Genomic DNA, 15,861 nt, shown 5'->3' with positions numbered 1-15,861 from the left:
CAGAAGGGAACAGTATAACAGAAGGTCAGTGTCACTTGATATCGCATCACAGAGGCTGATCTCTTTTTCATCATATCCACCACTTCCAGAAAGCCAGTACACATAATTGTGAGGGTTTAAATTCAGAGGGAAAAATAATTCTCTAAATTAAATTTTATGCTGCACAGAGAGCCTTACGGGTATGTGGTCAGGTAGCTCAGTTGAATTGATTGTCATTCTAATAACCCCATGGTTGTGGGTTTGATCCCTTACAGGCCAGGAGATCTCCTTATCTTTTGCCAAAACCATTTGATCTTTCAGTCCATGGTGAAATTTATTGTGTTGCAAAGATGCCACAAACTGTAGACAAATGCTAGTGCTGCAGGCGAAGAGGAAATCATTAAAAGATTTATGAGTTTCTCATGTGGAGCGAAAAAAATTGTCACCATTTGCATATGTGAGGCTTCCAAATCAGCTCTCTGTAAAGACGTTCAAATCAGGCGTGTAGAAAGAGCACCGTTAAACACCATTGGGAGTGCAGAACATGTGATAAAAGTGTTCTTTAAACAAAAAGTGAAAATAGTGAATTTGTCTTTCACTTAGACGTTCATCGAAAGCTCAGTATACGATAAAGCATGTTTACTGAGCGAGAGACTCGTGTTCTGAATTCTCATCAGATTAACCGGTAATACAGCTACTAATAAAGGTTTGCATTAATCTTAATTATTAATAAATTACACTTTTATTAATAAAGACGTATTGATAAAATTGATTGTGAATAGTTGTGGTGTCTAGAAAACAATTTAAGCTAAATATTTCAAGCGAGTGGTGAATACTGTATGTTCGTTACTTTGTGACCATATTATTTCCACTACATTCAGAACAGTTCAAAAGCGATCGACTGTTCCACTACTGAGCTACTTAAACCCTGTGAAGAGGTGGTTTAAGTTAGTCTCCTACATCAGAAAGATCTAATGGGCAGCAGATGTTATTTTAGGTTTGTTGCAATTGAGAACAGGTTTAGTACAGAGCTGCTGACAAATTTCAGCAGCCAGGTTCGTAGCAATGACCCGTTGTAGGGTCATTGCCAATCAGCCACAAGAAAAAAAAAACATCATTTGTGCCTTTATTAAAAAAAAGGAAAAACAGAGTAGTAGTTCATGTGGTAATTTCAGGTACAATGTAAGAACTTAAGTTAACTAGTCCCACAGTAATGCGTGGGGTCCTATCAATAGAAAACAAATACTTGTAACCAAAAAACACAACAACCACAATGCGAGAAGCCTTCCGGGAACCTCTGTAAATCACTGTAGTAGTCTAACTACTACAGGAAATAAAATAAAAAAATACTTAAGGGAAAACAAAAAGAACATTAAAAACAAATCTGGGAAACAATAAAAACACAGAATCTAATGTGAGAGCTTTTTCAAGTATTTGGTACCCCATACTTTGGCTTCCTTAGTCCCAGTAGACCTCTCCTCTATCTACCTATCTGTGTAGAGATCAGCTGGGGGTCCACAGCTGATGGGAATTTAAGTAGTGACCTGCATCATCTGCAAAGGAAAAGTATAGGTTTATTCCATGCTGAAAAGAGAAGGAAACACAATGTTTCAGCTAAGGAGCCTTATTTGATTGTGACTCGAAATAAACCTTTACTTGTTCGTTTGATGTTAATTTATCTCCAACAAATACCTAAGAGTATCTAAACTCGATAGTTGCTTTCAGTAGCTAAAGACACTGCTCCAGGTGAGGCTCGAACTCACAACCTCGGCTTTCCCTTCACTCACTGATGTTGCAGAAACACAGGGCGAAAACGATTTCGGCATGTTTTCCGTCTCTCCGTGGGAGAAAGGGACAGTAAAAGAGCGAGGAAACTACAAGGGAAGAAAATGAAAAATAGTGCTCACTGCAAAAGAGGGAGGAGAGAGATGGTCAGACACGTAAATCAGCCCGGCGGATTTACACTACAAATTTGTCATTTGTAGTGACATTTATGAGTCTTCATGTGTCTGAAACTGTCCAGTTTGTATTTTCGTTTCAAAAATCCAGTAAACTTGAATAAGACAAGAAGGCACACTGCACATCTGCGGAACATCACGTCCGATGTTTACAGTGACATCAGAGATTGAAAGCGAAGTCGTTTTTTATTAAAAGTTCAAGGAAACCTGAATATGTTTGCTAGACGTATTTCAGAATCACAGTGAAATGTAGTACGATTGCTGCACAGATCTGCAGTCTGCGTTGTATAAAATATGCCATTCAAAACTTTTCAAAAACTGCAGAGATACATTTCGGAATGAGTCTTCCTGTAAAAATTAAATATCTATTTTATTTGACGGGCGCTATAAGCAGAGTCTGAAGCCAGCTCCACAGAAGAACTATATTTAGTGGGCCAAAAAAGTGAGTATTTCACTAAGTGAACAATTACTGTACATCATAATCATATTTGTTTTACTTCTCCTGCCATTGCAATTTGTGCACAAAGATTTTTTTTATTTATTTTCAAAATGTATGAGCCTTGATGGGAAAGAAAAGGAAACTGTGGGCGCGGTGGCCAAGTGGTAAGGCGTCAGTCTCGTAAACCGAAGAGCGCGGGTTCAAACCCTGTCCGTGCCTGATTTGCGTACTACGATATACCTTTATCTAAATCATCAATTGTCTTGCAATGTAGAAATCTCTGTAATAATAAGAAAAGAAAAGTAGTTAATAATCCTTTGACAAAGCCACTGCTTGTCAGGATGGCTGGGTGGTCTTAGGTGCCAGCCTCAAGAACTCAAGCGGGTGTAGTGACAGTTGTTATTCACAACCCGGATTTCTATGGAAGCCCGTTCCCGCCAGGGAGTAAAAAAAAAACCGCTGTGGTATCTCAGAATTGCGACTTAGTAACTCAGAATTCCGACTTTATGTCTCACATTTGCGACTTCGAAATAGCCCATATTTCAATGTCTGTCCTTTTGTTATTGTAACGGATTCGGGTTCTAGGGCTTGTGCCCTCTTGAGTTTAGCTCAAGATGCAACAGGATTATAAATGAATTCTCCCGCCCTACATTCCAAGATATGGAATCTTATTTTTCTTGAAGTTTCTGATGTTGGTCGTTATTGGAAATTGCCCGGTGATATCGACTAAGGTAGTCAGTTGTTACGTGCTGTAATTCGATACATGCAAAGCATTTGTATTCCCTCAAATTATTAATAAGGTCAATAATGTATTAAACAGTACATGCCATTTTTTGTCTAGATGTGTTCACGACGGAACAGTGAGAAAGGCGTGCCTAGATATGCTTGAACCAGCACCTTACTATCGTTTTAGTCCCGACCTGACCGCACTGACCAATGGTACCACAGAGACTCCAACGGGTCGGTTTTCTCCATTTACAGTTTTTGGGTAAAAAATAATCTGCACTTTTAAGCAAGCATTTTATTTCAAATTGTGAAATTTTTGTGTAAGTTTTTCTTGAAAAATGTTGTTTCAGAAAGAAACTGAGTTGACGATAATAGCCCTGTCAGTAGAATATCGAACTTTTCATCTCAGCTAGTTCTTCTGTGGAACAGGCTTCAGAACTCTACGTACAACGACTTTGATGTCATTTTATTTTTACAGCAGCCGCATGCGGAAAGTTTTTTTTATTTTTTATTTGAACAACAAAATAGATTCAATATAAACAAGAGCACTTATAACATCAGTAGAATCATCAGGGGTACATAAAATAATACAATTACACTTTCTGAAAACGATTAAACTAGGTCAATCAAGATAAGGTCCGCACAGCTTTAATGTTCTTACATTTCGAAAGAGTCTGTAATTACCCCTTTTCGTCTATTTTGAATTATTCAAACTTAGGAATTGTACCAGACCATTTCACTCTACGTACAGTATATCTCATTTCGTAACGAAAATGTATTTCCTGTCTTAGAAATGCTCTGGGCGGTATGTCTTACACAATGCACCTAAAGTATTCTAATCGTGGACTGCAGATCTGTGATATTGCCGAATTCGAGGGATCCAGGAATCGTACTGGATTTGACTGGGATTCTGAAATGTCTCTTGCAAAGGTATTTGGGTTTGCTTGAACCTTTAATAAAAAAGTGATCTGAGACTTCCTAGCTTCCAGTCTATAATCTCACTGTAACTAAACTAGGATGTGATGTTTCGCAGGTGTGCAGTGTGCCTTAACGCTTGGCATGTTCAAGACTATTCGTTGCGTGAGCTCCTCACTGCGTGTCCGGTACTGTATTGTTATTTCGTTGAGATTATCTACGAGGTGTACAGCGACTAGAACGCCTTGAACTTTTTTTCGGTATATAAAAGAAAACGCTAAAGCACATACAAAGTAACTAACATTTCCTATATGCAGGTTTTCTGATTATGTCTCTACTTTACTTAAATTCCTTAGTGACAGGCGATTTCTTTCCGATATTTGTTTTAGCGCGGTTATTGATCCCATACTAAAGATTATTTTTATAAAGAACATGTCACCTACAAACTGGTATCGGGAAAGTTTTATAATATTACTTTTTATTTAAAAAAGTAAATTTATCATAACCTATATGATTTCTTACCAGCATGGAGCTCGAATTCACAACCCCGAGATTAAGTGTTTGGTACTAGTTGCGCCACAGAAAAAATAAATCTCTTATTCATATTAAATACTGCGGCTCCTGACCTTTTCTTCTCGTCAGAGAAGAGGTCGGTCTGGTCTCCAGTTTACCAACGATAAGCTCAGACCGTCCTCCTTTGTAAAGCAGTGTTGGTTCCCATTGCTTATATGGGGCAACACATCAACTCGATGACCGCTCGCTGTACACGCATGCCCCCCTTGTACACGAAGGAAACTCTCTTGTCTTGGGCTGCTGTCACCCGGATTCAAAGCGCGGGTATTGCGGTCACAGCACAAAGTACTGACCACTATACCATCGCGGCACGTTATGACGTTTTTTTGACCACACTCGAATATTCTTTTGTCCTCGCAATGGAAGCACAGAACGCCTTCAAACCAAATGCATTTTAAAGACCACGACTTGTGGGTATCTACACCAAACTATCAGTGAGCTAATTATCTTTTTTTAAACCTCCGGTTTTTCATCTATGCTTAATTACGCACGAACTGGAACCCGGGGACCGCTGTGTGCACACGTTCACAACGCGAGAAATACTGTTCAATACGGTCAGTATGACCATAGGAAGCAGAACAGCGCAGTCTCCAATTACCCAGACTGTAAGCACGGGAATAAAGCTTTGTTTGATTTCTGAAACCCCTCCTTTACGTCCTGTTTTCATTCAGGTAAGGGTCAACTATATTGACAATACTACTGACAGCAGGAAGATTAAAATATTCTTTACTCAGCAGCTTATTAAAAACAGCTCCCATGATGTTCAAACCGACTTACACAGAACACTGACACAGATTTGTGTTCTGAATCTCTTTTTCTCGTGCTTTTATTTAATGTGGCACAATGCACTGGGATAGGGGTATTCTGTTCACAAACCAATAGCATTTAAATCACAGCACCCACAATGCTGCATGTAAGTGTTTTGCACACTAAGCAGGTCCTCTGACTTTTCCCAGCTTTGTTTTGGGTTGTGGCCCCTTTATTTTTTTATGATTTTCTGAAGATAACACTACAGGTAATACACTGGGATAGGTGGGGTCTTCTTCATGGCTTCATTATTTTTTGACTGTAATCAAGTGTTGTGCACACAATGCAGGCCTCCTGACCTTTCACAGTCATGCTTTGTTGTGTGAAACTTTAATTCTCTTTTTAGGATTTTTTGAACATGGAAACTTCCACTGAGATGAATGGGGTGCTCTTCAATAGCTTTTTCATCTATACACACAAGCGTATATAACCAACACACTCAGAACCAACAGAATCAACCTGAAGTCATAGAAAATCAAGAATGCCCCCGAGACACCTGCACCCCCCTCCTGGACCACTCTGGTATCAACACCCCCAAACCAATCCATACCAGCTAACAAGACTCAGAATCGGTGCAACCCTCCAACTTGGACCAAGAGCAGGATGGGACAAGAACCTGCACCACACTACGCACCCCTCAGACCTGTGGTCAAGGGCTGGTGGAGTAGGGAATATGATCAACGAATTTCTGAAGTTTTCTAAACTCGAAAAAAAAATGAGTTGGAATGACAATATGTGGTCAACACTGTCAAACAGAGTCCTTGGAGAGGATTGCCCCAGCAACAAGAAATGGTTATCAGTGATTTGGCATGAAGATAGAAAAAAAGTAAGAACCTAAGTGCTTAGGGCGCAGAAAGAGGAGAGTATTGGTAGGGATTCCAAACCAGATGACAGTACACAATCTATAGTCAGTATTTCAAGTCAAAGTGAGGGACATAGTTTGGTAGGCAACACAGAGCTCAGAAGTTCATCAGAAGATACAAAAGATGCATGGGCAGCACACGGCAGCACAGACAGTGGTGGCATGTTAGAGGGAGAAAAAAAATCTGTGTAGAATCAGAAAAAAAGCCTGAGGAGCACAGTGAATATTCCCAGGGGGCAAGCTCGTCTGGGACGTCACCTCAGGATAAAAGGGGATTAAGAAAGATTATGTCTGTGCCTAAAACTTTCAAAGTATGTCTAAAGGCTGAACAATGGAGAAAAATAGCACCTCTAAAAGGTACATCTAAACTAAGACGACCATGGACCCAGATATTATATAGCGAGTTCAGGAAGATAAAACCTTGCTGCCCAATAGCCTTCGAATACCAATACATCAGGAAAGAGAACAGCAGAAAAAAAAAAACTTTCTGATGATAAAAGCAGTCTGTACCTTCAGGTCCTGCAATGTAAAATACATAATGACAACAAGACACAAACCAATGGGCAATGATGACATCACAATTGATGTTGTACAAGTAGGGCAAATACAGCACAGTAAAAGGGAAACAATTTCAACAAGCACGTCAGCCTTATCGTCGAAAGATTGCCAGTGCCCTCACAAAAAGAATCAGCAATGTATACTACAGGAACCTGAGCAGAACTCCGCTTGCTGAAATTGCAGCAGGCAATTTATCTAAACCACTAACACAGAATGTCCTGAAAGTCATTCCATCAGAGTTCAGGAACAGTAAACGCATTCACTATGATCCAGTGATTGAATTCCATATGGCACAAAAATATATGAAAGAATGCGACTTCAACACTGTCCATCTTTCAGGATATATACAGATTTTGCAGTTAGACACATTTGCTGCCTATCTTTATACAGAACAGAGTATGTGAATTCTTATTGCCCATCTAAAGATAAAGGAGAAAGTCAGCCTTTACCTGGATGCGACAGGAGGGGTAGTCAGAAAAATTCCATCGGAGAACAAAATAATTTTGTAATACAGTCTTACGTTACCTGGAGGTGGAAAAGAAAGCCTCCATTACCAGTGTCTGAAATGTTGACAACTGACCACACCATTGTCAGTATAGAACTTTGGCTACGTAAATTCATGTTTGACATCTCAACATGTACTACCAAGAGAGTGCAGCATGTAGAAACTGACTACAGCTGGGCCCTGATTCATAGTGTTTTTTTTGCCTTCAATGGGGACACCATCCATGCATATTTAAATCGTGCAATGAAAGTCTGCCAAGGCAAACTTAAGTACACAGAACTTCAGATGTTCACTTTTCTGCACCTTTGCTCTGCCCATGTCATAAAGGCTGTCTCTCAAGCAATTAGTAAAAAAACAACAGACAAAGGACTGCGAGACTTTGCAACATTTTCCTTTGCCATCCTGCAAAACAGCACAACTTTGAGTGTCTCCAGAAATGTTTTCAAACATATGTGTATTCTACTCTCAAGTAGGAGGTTCACAACTGAAGTCCAATCTAGTGTCTGCCTCCTTAACGCTTACATTTCTCAAACAACCACACCAGACCAGATGGAAAAGGAAGCAGAAGTCAAAGACACAGATGAGGTACTATACCCAAAAATGAGAGGCAGCCTGGGCTGCTCTCCTTTCGCTGTGGAGTTCAAAGGTATTTATGAAGATAGCATGATGACTATGGGACACAACACAATGTGAACCCCTATTTCTGTGAAGACATAATTAGATTTCTGTTGCAAAGATACATGGCATTATTTTCACTGTGGAGTGGAATTTTGTTGGGTGACCTGACAAGATATGCTTCAGACAGCAAAAAAGACATATCAATGTCAGAGGTAGCACAAACAAGAGCCACTAACTGTCATGTTGAGACCTGGTTTGGCATTGTCAAGCAATCAATACTTCAGCACAGGAGGAAACTGAGGCCAGCAGAGTTTATTACGATAATGAGAAAATCCCTCTAGGGTGGTACAGAGAACATATAATCCAAAATGATCTCCCCAAAAAGGTTTTGATGGCACCATTGATCACCACTAAGACACGTCATGAACATGCACAGGAACAATAGGCAAAGAGAGCACCAGGTGTAGGCAAAGAAACAAAAAATAAATTCTACAGCGCACCACAGAAATTCCAATCCCCCCAAAAATGAGAAAACAGGAAAAAAAAAGTTAGCAATAGAAATATTGAAACAAGTGAAAAATCGCCAGATGACAGCAATGGCCTGCAAGTACAGCAGGGGAAAGCAGGAACCACAGAATGTAAAGAATGGCAGCACAAAGAAGAAGGGAAAGTGTCACCCAAGCAAGCTGCCGTGGGCATGGCTGAAGTGATCACACCACACTGTGATGCACGCCCCATCTCAAAACTTATAAAAGAGAAAACAGATTTCAGAAAGAAGGTAGGATTTGTATTTCAAATATTTGTCTGTGTGGACATTCACTTCTTTTTCAGAGCTTATGAATGTCATCTTCTACTACTGTAGGTGTTCTTTGTCGTTTCTCTCTAACTTGTTATACTTGTTGATAGTGGTGTGTAATCTCAATTTTCGTTATGTTAGCTCCAGTGATCTCTTGTGTATGCTTTTGGCTTGGTAAATCTTTTTTAGGTTCACGTCCTTTGGAACATCAATCCGAGTGAATTAGTGGTTGCAGTTTTGCCATCCATGCACAGTGCAGACACATAAATTCTCAGACACTCGGAGTTTGTGTCTCTGAAACCAGATGAGTGGCTCATAGGCGAGGTAAGATGAAAGTGTTTGATTGCATGCTTTTGTGTAATCAAATGTTTGTGAGTGCATGAAATCACATCTTCTTCAATTGTGTTTGCTTTTTCCATAAGACCATTGAGTGTTACTTTCAAGTAGCGAAAGAATCCATGGACTTGGGGAAGAAGGTTTTCCTAATGAACCACTACACAACTGGTGTAATCATGAGTGGGAATAGAGAGCGCATGGCTAGACAACGTTTGTCCAAGGTAAGGACATCAAACACAAATGTTGATGGATTACATTAGTGAGGGGCAAACATGGTTTTTCACTAACTGATGATTGTTTTATCAATAGAGAAACAAGGAGAGCTACAAGCAATCAAAACAGGTCACAACTGTGCCCATGGTGCTGCCTAAAGAAACTACCTTTATAGTCAGAAATCAAAATTCAAAGGTAGCACACCATCCCTGTGAGGCAGCCTGTTGTACTAATCTTGTCATTCTTTTCATTACAGGTCAACTTTGAAAACTATGAAGCCATTATTAGCTTTTTTAACACTGGTGTCCACTGGAAATTGTTGGTAAGTGTGGTGCAGGTAATCCAAAACAGCGTAGGTTTATAATTACACCTGGAACCATTACAGTTCAAGTGATTATCCTTGTTGCATCTAAAAAAATTACAAAGTCACAATGTATGTGTTCCTCTCCTGTTAAAAAAGGTGGACATTGATAGTGAGTGTCCAAGGCAATGGTGACATTGTCTTGGACAATGTCTCTAAATTATTATTGTGAATACTGCTGTGTAATGAACAGACAACCAAACAAGTCAAAGTGTCATGTAGGAAAATAAGTACTGTTAGGTCATTTCCTGACTGTCTTTGCCGAGGTTTGCAAAATATTAAATGTTAAATAATTTATATAAATATAAATATTATATATATATATAAAATATTCAAATATTAAAAACCTTTGTTTAAACAACATAAAACTCCTGAAACTGCCTGTGTGTCTGGCCCCACATTAAATGCAACTTCATGTCTGATGATGGGCCCTTTGTTTCTTGCAGTATCTGTGTGCTCCATCCCAGAAAGTCTTTGTGGTCGACCCTCTGGGGAGTGACGAGATGGGAGACTCCACTGCAGCGGCAAAAAGGTTCAGGTAAGAAATCAAGCATTGGTTTCGTGGTGAAATTCTGCAGGGGCACACATACATTTCAGGGACTTTTTTAAGATGCGAAGGAATGTCCTAGGAAAAGAAGACTGGTTGAATATCAACTGGCACCCAAGCGTGATTGGTCACACCCGGCAAGCAGATGCCTCAAGCTGTGGGGTCTTTGTGATGCAGGTCAACATAACCTTTCCATGCAGAAATTTTGGACTGTCTCAAAACTATTGTATGAGATATTTTTAGGGAAATAATAATTGTGACAAATCTTCGTCTGTTAGATGGGCGCAGACATCGTGAACAATTTCCCGGATATTCCAACATACATCGAGATGAACAGCAGCGCCAAAGAAATAAGAAAGTTGCGGGAAGACCTGTCAATCAGAATTCTTGAAGCTTCAGGTATTGTACCATTTGATCATCATTGCCTGCGTTTATTGGTGTATGTTGTTTTCCTGAAGCATGTTCTGTCTATGTAACAAGTCTGAATGAAAAAATATTCTCGATTTATTTATATGCAGTACTCATTTGGGTATTCTTTTTGTACTATATAACACAGAGATGAAAAGTTAATTAAATCACATTTCGCACAGTTAAAATTCAATGACACTTTGGCCTTCGTTGTGGTTGAAACAACCATAGTCTAGGAAAAGTGTGGGTCTAAATTGCCCATAGTGAAGCAAAGCAAACTGAAACATGATGGCTGTGTTATCATGTGCCCCCTTAAAGTCATAGCAACACACGCTGACCCAAAAAAGGGTAACAGGTGTTGACAGGAGTATTCTGAGACATGACAATGTGCGGTTTAAGAAGCAGTAGAACACCTAATCAGGAAAAGGTCTCTATCAAACTGTCTTCAATTATGCAACAATGATCTGTAGATAACAACATTGGAGAAATCAATCTATTTGGCATGTTTGTTATAGCTCCTCTCCAGGACATGTGTCTGATGTGTGGAGAAACACTGGTGCGGCAGACAAACTGGGAAAGTGAACATCATCTCTATCTGTATGTGTAATTGTTACGTCCCAGTGTGTGGTCTGTGTTTTTTTTGTATGTTCCACATTGCTGACCCTTTGATTGTTCTCCCTCCCCCATTGGCCCACCATTACACCACTGTTCTGTATGACATCATGATCAATTAGCTTCTCAGCCAGCGTGAATCTTATTCACTATATAACATGGAGGTTTTCTGAAGGAAGAGCCTTTCGTTTGACTTTGGTCCTGCTTGGTTTTGCTTTGCTTCATTTAGTTGTGGTTATCGCTTTGTTTCGCTATTGTTTCAGCTTTGTTGGTTTGTTGTTTTCTGTTCATTTCTTTGTACTTTCGTTTGTTTGTGTTTGTCCTTGTTTTGCCATTACCTTGCCCTAACGTGTTACTTGTTCAACCTTTGTGTTCTTTTGTACCCTGTTCCTGTCGATTACTCTTGTTTTCCCTTATTTGTATTCCTAGTTCACTTGTGTTTTTGTGTAAACTTTTGTGTATAAGGTTAGTTCAGGTTGTTGGGTACATTCTACACACTTAATTGATTTTGTATTAGTAACACTAGTTTAGTACTGGTGAGTGACATTTGTCTTGTATGGTTTTGAGTAGTCAGGGGAGGTTAGCTAGGTTGAAGACGCCGAAGACCGTGTGTTTCGGGTTTTCTTTTGCAGTCAGGTTAGCTTTCCCTCACTTTCCTAGCCAGCTCCATTTTGTTTGGTTATTTTCTTTTCTTTGGCACCACTCTAGTTCCCTTACCCCTATGTGTTATAAGTGACTGGTAAGACACGATTTAACTTAAAATCATCACTTTTACACCCACCTTTGTTATCGCGCTTCCTAGTCACTTACCAGAACCCACCTGCTTCCAAAAGAATTATTCTAAATGTTACACCCCTTTACCCCTAGATACTTGGGGTCGTAACATTATTATGTGTAATGTATGCACATAATAACAAAACATACCAATGAAATGTGATAGCTGAACTAATATAAGGTTTACTCAGGACATGTAGTTTTAGATTCAACAGAAACATAGGATGACATATTTCAGTGGACGTTATAATTGTTTGTTATTGTTAGGAAGTTTGGATTTCAGGGTTATCTTCTGGCATTAATGGTTCTATAAATTAGAGATACCTTTTCAAAAAACACTCCAAAGAAGGCACACATAAAAGATTATTGATAATCTGTGCAATTTATTACATGACACAGGCATCACGAAGATAGAATTACTGTGTGTCAGATTGGTGATTAGATATGGATGCATCAAATCAATTACTAGGTTTCTTTCCAATAATATAGAAACAAAGGTACGACCATGAACACCTAAAAGAGCTTGCCATTTAGCACAGAAACAATATAATGTCTTGCTATAAAAACACAAAGTAAGAAAAAAGGAGTTTGATCAAGAGAGATCTGGCAAATTCTGCAAATACCTAGATCTTGATCTGTGACCCATTTATACTCTTTGGATTCTTTGCAGTTCATAACCCTTCTTACGGTTTTATATTTCAGGCACTATTGATGAGTGAGCAACCACCCCCTATTCCTGAGCATTACATAAAAGACATGCTGGAAACTCAAGAAGACTGTCAACGTGTTCTCAGCAGAATTCAACTCCAAAAGACACGTAAATACAAGTTTCAATATTCCCCCAAAAATCTCTTGGGTAAGAGTAAACTTTCAGACACTTTGCGAAAAAATAATGAAAAACACTAGAACACAAAAAAAATCACTAGAAACCATTTGTTATCTATTGCCAGAAACCAAACAAAGTATGTATGAAAACAGTAAAAAGTTCATCATAACACAACACAGTCCCTTTTATATATGATCACTACACAGTGTTAACATCAAAGTAGTAGTGCAAAGAATTCTAAATCAACAGTATGTCACCATGCCATGATTTATTCCACTCTGCTGTAAGAAAGATCAAAGAAAACTGGCTTCTGTCAAATAGAGGTGTATTTAACGTGATTCCTTATTAGGTTACCCAAATAGTACCATCTCTACAGTACCTTTCAGACAGGACACAGTACTAAAAGGATTCTAACCGAAAGAATAAAACACAATCACATCATCGAAGTCCGAACCCCACTGACTTTCAATATCATACCGTGTACATCTCCAGGCTTGGAGACTCATCAAAAAAGAACAGCCTAGACACCAAAGTGATCCTTTTCTTCCAGTAAGATTATGGCATTTGCAGGATGCTGTCTAGATCAATAAACAGATTACATTAATAATAGCGAGCAGGTAGCAGAGCATTTAGGCACACAGCCCCTAAATTGTAGAAATATGTCAGACCTTATTAAGGATGCCCCATACCTACAAGCATATTTAACAATGCTGTAGTCTTCTACATCATCTCTGTAGTCTTATTGATCCTGAGTGATCTAGTTCTTTAGGAGGTGCAGAAACAGATATCAAGCGGGTAAGTAGACAACCACGTTGCAATTGTTTTTTTCTGTGTCTAACCCATTTTGTTTTCTCCACACCATGCATGCCACTGTTCTCTCTTCGGTGCCTTTGGTTGATATCGAGCTCTGTCCCCCATGACAAGGGATCCTCCTGGATTTCTGAAGCAAGGAACCCAGCCAATAGAGTCCCTACAAAACTCAAGATCCTGTACTGCTCAACCCAGTGGATGGGACATACTCAACATTAACATCTAGCCTGACATAATACAGCAAATAGAATTCACCGTGTCAATCTGCATGGTGGTGCATGTGAACTGTTTCTAGTAACTACTTGTCATACCTGGAGGGGAGGTCAACTATCAGGTCTTGGACCCCCAGAGATTTTTTTTCTCCTTTGCAGTTTTGTTTCTCTCCTTCGTGCCTGATGTTACACAGTCACATCTGCATACCACACCTTTATTGTGATTTGCTACAGATACAGCTTATTTAAAATGTGAAATTAGGAAAAACTAAAAGAAAGCATGAAATAAAAAGAATGTCAAATCTAAAATTTTCAGATGTTGTGATGAAGCTTTTGACTCATGAATAGCACCCCCCATCCCAGTGTAATGCATGTTTAATGGTGCTGTATTGAAAAAATAATTTAAGAAAAGGTTTCACAATCCCAAGCAAGGTTGTATAAGGTGAGGGGGGGCTGTCTGGTGTGTAAAACACTTCGTTGCAGCATTGTGGGTGCTGTAGTTTAAATGCTATTGGTTTGTGAACAGCATACCCCTATCCCAGCGCAGAATGCCACATTAATTAAAAGCATGAGAAAATGAGATTCAGAATGCAAAGCTGTGTTAGTCTTCTGTGTAAAAAACCGGTTTGAACATCATTGGAGCCGTTTTAAATAAGCTGCTGAGTAAAGAATATTTTTTATTTTCCCCGCTGTCAGCACTATAGTGTATATATAGTTGACCCTTACCTGAATGAAAACATGACATAAAGAAAGGGTTTCAGAAATCAACCAAAGCCTTATTCCTGTGCATACAGTCTGGGTAATTGGAGACTGCGCTGTCCTGCTTCCTATGGTGATATACTGGTTTTTCACACAAAGCCGTATTGAGCAGTATTTCTTGCATTGTGAACGTGTGTACACAGCAGTCCCCCGGGTTCCAGTTAGTGCGTAGTTACACATCAATAAAAAACCAGAGGTTTAAAAAAAAAATTAGCTCACTTATAGTTTGATGTAGAGGGTGTGAAAAATTTCACAAGTCATGGTTTTTAAAATGCATTGGTTTGAAGGCTTTTTGTGTTTCCATTGCTAAGATATGGACAAAATAATATTCGTGCGTGGTAAAAAAAATGGCTTAAAAATGACATAGTGAAGGCTGTGAAAACAGTCACAATGTAGTTTGCACACAAAGCGTTTTCTTAACCCTAAGAGGTTTCGTGAAAATGCTACAGGTGTGCCAAAATCGTTTTTGAACGCTTACTTTACCCCGGTCAATGACAGTACCTACAGGCTATCGATAGGTTTGCTGGCACTGTGGGTTTGTTGTTCCTGACAATGTGCACGCTGAAAAATGCGCACAGACTGGCTTTCTTCTCGGAATGAAAATGTTACTGCTTGTACCTCATGTAAACACAGTTTTAACCATTAGCACACTCGTATATATCCTGAATCAAGAATGAATGTGCCCTGGAATCCGTTGTACCGCTTCAAACTGAAAGTCAGATATTTAGAGTCTTGGTAAAGACTTTTTACAGGAAGAGACGTTGTGCTTCAGCTGCTCTGGCCTGCAAAGTACGAAGGGGCTTCATTTGAAATAACCGATTGTATTTCAAAATCCAAGGTATTTTTGCTGTGCTAGAATGTATAATTTATTATAAATGTTTTATTCACAGCCTCTTCTTCAGGAAGCCTCGCACACACTAAACAATATTCAAAGACTATAGTAACAGTAAAAAAGAAAGCAGTAAGATGGATGAAAATAAAAGATTTTGACGTCTCTTCCGCAACTGATGAATACTCCTGTGTGATGTTATTTCTTACATGGATTCTGTTATTTTGCCACAGGCTGTGGGTCTCTGTTTTCAAAAAGAGCGAGTAAAAAGTTTTGTAAAAAGAGCAAGAGCACCTGTTTGGAGTGTTTACGACAGCAGCGGGTCTCCAAACAGAACTTCATCTCCTGAAAAGTGCCCCTCCCTGCCACACAGGTTGCTGTGCCTGGTGCAATGCATATCTCCACACAGCCCTCCACCCCCAGCAGAGCACACACCAC

At 39.3% G+C, this 15,861-nt stretch overlaps 1 non-coding gene and 1 pseudogene across 1 annotated transcript; one reads left to right on the top strand and one right to left on the bottom strand.

Moving 5' to 3' along the window:
- Positions 1-15,861, bottom strand: part of LOC138242516 (zinc finger protein 271-like) — a 681,240-nt pseudogene that overhangs the window by 576,330 nt on the left and 89,049 nt on the right.
- On the top strand, positions 2,524-2,595 carry trnat-cgu (transfer RNA threonine (anticodon CGU)). Its single transcript has one exon. It is a non-coding gene; the product is annotated as a tRNA-Thr (tRNA).

The sequence above is a fragment of the Lepisosteus oculatus genome, chromosome 14 (assembly GCF_040954835.1).
Source record: "Lepisosteus oculatus isolate fLepOcu1 chromosome 14, fLepOcu1.hap2, whole genome shotgun sequence".
NCBI lineage: Eukaryota > Metazoa > Chordata > Actinopteri > Semionotiformes > Lepisosteidae > Lepisosteus > Lepisosteus oculatus.
Note: the sequence above shows the minus strand (reverse complement) of the source record. Positions and strands in the feature narration are given on the sequence as shown.